Raw genomic sequence first — 6,832 nt, 5'->3', positions numbered from 1 at the left:
TGAGAATAAGATGCTTAGGAAAATATTTGGGGCTAAGAGGGATGAAGTTACAGGAGAATGGAGAAAGTTACTCAACGCAGAACTGCACGCATTGTATTCTTCACCTGACATAATTACGAACATTAAATCCAGACGTTTGCGATGGGCAGGGCATGTAGCACGTATGGGCGAACCCAGAAATGCATATAGAGTGTTAGTTGAGAGACCGGAGGGAAAAAGACCTTTGGGGAGGCCGAGACGTAGATGGGAGGATAATATTAAAATGGATTTGAGGGAGGTGGGATATGATGATAGAGACTGGATTAATCTTGCACAGGATAGGGACCGATGGCGGGCTTATGTGAGATCGGCAATGAACCTTCGGGTTCCTTAAAAGCCATTTGTAAGTATTATTATTATTATTATTATTATTATTATTATTATTATCATCATCATCATCGATTTGCGTTGGTATAATTCTAGAATTTATTCACTATATTTAAATTGAGTTACTAGGTATATAATATTAAACAAATAAATTGCCAATTAATTTGTTTAATAAATCTACAAAATAATGCTTTGCCAATTATAGAGCAACTAATTCATTTCATGATCGTCCTTTCTTTCTTTCTTTCTTTCTTTCTTTCTTTCTTTACCTAAGTTTAACCTCTCCCTTTTAGGTTCATTTATACGACCTACGCCACACGGGCCTTCTTGATCGTCCTAATAAAATTTAATTTCATTTCTGGTCTAACAAAGTATATAATGTATCCAAATCTCTCTACGATACTATGAAGATGGACATATTGTAAACATCATTTTTCCCCCCTTTTTGAACCTGGTTAGGTCTAAGAATTTGATTCATTGTGACCAAAATAGTTTGGTTTTTTATATTATTTGGAAATATTTTTCGACTTGGTAATCGAACATGCACGTCGTATAAAAAAAAGCAACTCGTAAAATTCATATGTACAAAGACTCGAGAAAGCATGTATTCAACTCTCAGCATTTAAAAACAGACCAGTTAGAAGAAGAAAAGAGGAAAGACCGAACAAAACATTGAGAGGAATATCCTAAACCGTGAAATGACTATGATGGCAATAAAATTCCGGATTTTTTTTTTCTAATGGTGGGTACTTGACTGTTCGTCATTCACCTGTATAAAGTCAGCCACTTTAGTCTCTAGATCACCATGGCGGCATAAATCAGATCTTAATGATGACAATACATCAATAGCACAATAAAGCCTACCCTTCTCTGTGAAGTTATAGGCCTGCCAAAACAGACCTCGAATACTTGTCCGTTTATGACACATCATTCAGCCAGAATGGCTAGGCCAAACGTTTGGCTATTAAATTAGATCTGAGTTGAGGAGCTGAATAAGCTGTATTCAATTCGAAGCAGAGTTACACGTCCTCTTGTCCTTTCCCACGCATGGTCATTTTGACTGAGCAGTCTGCTAGTAACAAGCCACCAGAGTGACTCAGGCGATAGCGCGTTTGCCTGCTGATTCAGATCTGTGCTTAAGTGTGGGTTCGATTCCCGCTGCAGCTGATGACGTGGTTGGATTTTCTCAGAGTTTTTCTCCAACTGTAAGACGAATATCAGGTAATCCCTGAAGAATCTCCGGCCTCATCTCGCCAAATATCATCTGTGTTGTTTGGGTAAAGGGAGATAAGTAGAGAGCGGAATTTAAGCAAAAATCTATTTTTTTTCCTTGATACATACAGGCTTGAGATTTAATAATTACATTTTTCATGGAAATATAGGTATAAATAAAGGAGTTTTATAGTGCCCAAAAATGCCTATTTCGACGTTAATGCCTACTTTTAAGTTTTTTTTAATTGCATCTTTTTCGTAACTGTTTACTGTTTTCTTAACATCCTGTACCGTTTACATTCTAAGACGGATAACAACTCCTTCCTAGCAGTGAACAACACAACAGAGAAGTACCTCTGGGCCACCCCTTCTCATTCTTACAGTCTTTCAATCCTAAAATTCCAACTTTCAGTCGGCCTGGGTAGCGTAGTCGGTATAGTGCTGGCCTTCTGTGCTCGAGGTTGCGGGTTCGGTCCCGGCCCAGGATAGGCTCATGTCAGTAGATGTACTGGCATGTAAAAGAACTCCTGTGGGACATTATTATTATTATTATTATTATTATTATTATTATTATTATTATTATTATTTATCTTTCTCTGTCTGTCAGCAATTTAACACAAACTCGCTGGGTTGTATCCAAATAAGCATTCGCTTACATTTCAAGACAGATAACAACCCCTGTCTTTTTTCTCACAATTTGTAAGTACAGCAGTGAGCGACACAATAGCCACAATAGGTGCTGATCATCTACTGTGAAGCAAACTATGGAAATGTGATTTGGTGAATGAAAAACACTAACGTAAAGACAGAATATCTTCATTTTGTGTATGCAAGTGTACCCTTGTAAAATGTGAAATGTGTGGAAGTTTCTTTTAATCCTAGAATTTTGTATTAAATAAATGTTGAATCTTATATTAGTAACATTCTTTAACCAAAAAAAAAATCCTGTTTTTTTTTATTTTATAGAGCTTAAATAAAGGAGTTTAAGAGCCTGTTTTAGGCGCCTAAAATGACACTTTTTAGGACCTAAAATTCCGCTCTCTAGAGATAAGTCATAAAAATGAGTTTGGAGGTAGACCTAAATGAAAATTAAACTTCGGACCCTTATTGCAAATAATTTTCTACACAATAAAACGCAAAAACTGCTAGTATTTTCATTTTTGCACACTCACTTGTATAATTTAACTTGTGTGTTCATCTGGGGAACAAAATTCCACCTGCACAAAAAAAAAAAAAGACTTATCCCCCCTTTACCCGAATACCACACATATCTTTCTATTACAAGTTTCATCGATGCTAAATAAACTAGTAGTTGATGCAACATTGTTAAATAATAGAATACAAAATATTTATAACGAACAATGTTAAAACCGCTAGTGTTCTTAGGTGTGAATTCAGCAATAGTTCGATTCTCTGCTAATAAGTGGTAATGAATCTTTCTGCCATAGAAACTGAATGCAGTTCCCTTATCCTGTATTTGCCCAGTCATTAGTGTTGTGAGAAGGGAAATTTTCCGCAGAAATTTCTTTGAACTGGAAAATTTTGCGCCCGATTAAATTGTTGCTTTCTTCGTTCCCTTGCCACAAGAGCTGTGCATGTATTGCTCATTCAGTATTTTCATTAGTCACAAGCTTATCAAACGTCGTTTTTACCATAACATTGATACAGCGCAGACTAATATATCCTGAAACAAGCGCAGACTAATATATCCTGATAACTTTACTGATCCAATCTAAATTATTGTCGCCACACTATTTGCTCCACAAGCAGCTGATATACAGGGTGTAAGGTGTATAAGTGCCGTCCTTTTCACAGTCGTCTGGTACGGTCTGGAGGATCAAAAAATGCCCATACAACATAGGGTCAAAACTTGTTAGTTTTCCCATAAAAAATATTTCTTTTCTTATTTTATTTGCGTTATACTGCTTATATCGTTAATAAAATTACGAAAACAATTACATCGGTAAGTATATCTAGCAAAGAGTTAATATTAGTTTAAATAAACATTTGTATGCTCTATTACGTTTTCGTGAAATTAAATAAAAATGAATGCTTACATTTGTTAATATTCTGGCGTGAGAGACGTGACAACGTGTTCAGCAGGCAGTAGGCCTATTCTGCACAGACCTAAGTACGAGTCAGCTGAGTTCAAGCGCCCTGTCCATAAGTATACTCCGAGCGGATGACAGGTCAGTACAGGGTATTCAATAAACAGCCCACAATGTAATTTACAGTTCGGGAATATCAAATGTTATTAATTTATGGAGAAAGTCATCGTAATTAAAGTGAGACAAGAAGGATGTACGGTACCGTCAACGTTTTCCTCTAAAGAAGGTTACCTAATCGGCGACTTTTGTAGCAATTTCTCAACGATTTTTAGAAACTAGAAATCTCTTACCCCGTTTCGAAAATCACACAACCAGAAATTTGTTTAAAAATGATACTACTTTACGGAAGCGGGAGAGATTAAAATTTTGCATTAGAAAAAAGTTCGTGTGATTTTGTGGAGAAAACCATTATTGTTTATTTTTAGACATACAGTGAAGCAATATTCTTACATAAAATGTAAATTTACCATAATGTTCTATTAATAAGATTGAAAATTTGTATTTGCTGCTCGTTTTATGTAAACACTTATCATGGTCCGCTCCTGCATTAGAAAAGAGCATCTGTACCGATATGTCTGTACCCACTTGAGCTGTACTGTGTACTTATAAACCCACTCCTCCGTATCCAGCAACGTTTCAAAACATCTAATATTGTAAAATTTAATAATTACAGTAGTTAAATATTGCAATTTAAAAAAATTGTAAGGGCATTTTTTTCCTTATGACATGAATAAATATCAGTTAAAATAATAATGGGCACTTATACCTCTTTCACTCTGTATGCCTATAATCTTCGATCACTACTATTATATGTGCATTTTGAACTGGCGGCTCAAAGTCAAGCAATAGACTGCATTTCCACGTGTGCTTACCCCAATCCTGGACCATTCTTTTCAACTAAAGTCAGCATGGATAGCCGGAATTACCAGTGCTTCAGTTAACAGCTTTCAATTCAGTGACTCGTGCTTGGTTTGTACTTTTGTACGGTTGTACGTGACCTTTGTTCCGTCAGTTCAAAATGTACAGATAATAGTTGGCAATGTGCAGAAGAGACTGGTCTAAGGATTATACGGTGACTACATGAAGCCTGGGTATGCAGTGGATCTTAACACAGAATGTTCGTTATTAGAGTTAGTAATTTTAGGTACTATAAAAATGGAAAGTATTTATTTTTAATGTGCTTGAAAGATAAGAAATGTTTTTCAAAACCTATAAAATATTTTATTTAAAAAATCTGAAGTGACTATACTGTTCGGTATAAGAAAACTCACTCGAAATTTCCAGTAGCCTAGTCGGTGAGCGAAGAACTGTTGCGGTGAACCATAAAGGTGAAGCTTAAATTAGCCATTGTGAATCTACACCAACGCAGCGGTGACCGAAGCGGGTGCCGTGATTACATCGTGTAATCACAGACATTCAAACGAGGAGTTTCCTGTATATTGCTGTGTGTTTCTTTCACGTACTGAAGGCAAGCAGTGGCGGTATCATGTTGCTGTACAAGCAGTAAGAGGTGGTTTCGTAAAGAATGAGGGGGAGAACTTTCTTGTTGTTCTGTCGGACAAAATGTAATATGTTTACTTTGCTCAACGGTTCAATTAGGAATATATAAAAACATTAATTGCCACGCTGAATAATGTATTATTATTATTATTATTATTATTATTATTATTATTATTATTATTATTATTACTGACCACTAACTATGTGTTTCTATAATTCTTATGTACGTGCATGAATATTGATATTTTTAAATCTTCTCCTTAGAAGGATAAAATTGTTAGGTTTTTATCTCAATTTCAATCCTCTTAATCTTTAGATGAGGGTAACGATTTATTAGTTATTCATTTAATACAAGTAATAATACTTACTTACTGGCTTTTAAGGAACCCGGAGGTTCATTGCCGCCCTCACATAAGCCCGCCATTGGTCCCTATCCTGAGCAAGATTATTATTAAAAGTAATAATATTGTAGAAAAACTGATTCAATATTATGTGCCAACGAACTGTTAAACGCCAGGGATTGACATGTCTTATATCATAGCCAGGAAGAGAAAGATGAGATAAATAAATGTAAGGAAGTTAGCTAGGCTACTTAATGGGGTTTGAAATATCTCGTTCTCTAAAGCCTTTTAATAGGACAGAATTTCTCAAAAGAGTAATGATTAAAATAGCTTAAATAACTTGTCCATAAGAAGTTTTTAATTTTGAAAAACTACGAATTTCTCGACCAAGTATCGAGAGAAGAATTTAGAAAATTCCTGATTATATTCAAGAGGAAGGTTAAAAAAAGAAGCAAGAAAAATCGTATATTATTCACTGGCTCTTGATGACAGCAGTGACATTACTGATACAGCGGATTGATCAAGATGTTACTACAGGAACCACCACCGGTTGTAGTTTTCATACCAAGTACCTTTCCTCCGTCTCCTTATTTCATAGACTGTCTGTCGCATGTAATCACTGCAGCTCGAGTTTTGGTCACCACTGATCTACACTGATTAGACCAGGCCTGGGCGCAGAGACTGTTACGAGTATGTTTCGAACGGATACGAGTAGACTGAAAAGCAAGCATTCCTGAATGACGGATTGTATAACAGACATCATAGCTTTGTCTCTCGTTGGTCGCCTAAAATCCACCACTGATGCACAGTGTCTTACTGTGTGTTTGTTCCTGATGTGGCGTAAGCGAAAAGGACATGGAGGGGGGTATCTCCTTTCCTTTCCCTTCCCCTTATGCCCAGGGTTGGATTAAACTATCGTAAACATTGTACGTAGAAAATAAAAATGTTATAATACCGACAGTGCCGTTGTCAGTATTTTAATAATTTAATTCACACCGAAACGTTGAAATAAGTACGTACTTAATACCACAGTAAAACGATCGGGAACGGGCAATAGCCATTTTTTACGAGGCGGAACGGAAAGGTTCCTGAAATTCCGCCGTTCCAGTCCACTCCATTACAAGCCCTGATTTTTTGTTAAAATTAAGAAATAACAAATGAAAATTCACCATATCGTAACAAGCTGAAGTGGGCAATACGGAGCTATCTTTTTATGTTTTTTTTTCCACTTTTCAGCGGCTTTCCCTCTAATGCTCTTTCCTGTCGATAGCCACTTCCAGTACTTCTCTAACAGATAGCTGGCCT

The sequence above is a fragment of the Periplaneta americana genome, chromosome 1 (assembly GCF_040183065.1).
Source record: "Periplaneta americana isolate PAMFEO1 chromosome 1, P.americana_PAMFEO1_priV1, whole genome shotgun sequence".
Lineage (NCBI taxonomy): Eukaryota > Metazoa > Arthropoda > Insecta > Blattodea > Blattidae > Periplaneta > Periplaneta americana.
This window is presented reverse-complemented; position numbering follows the sequence as displayed.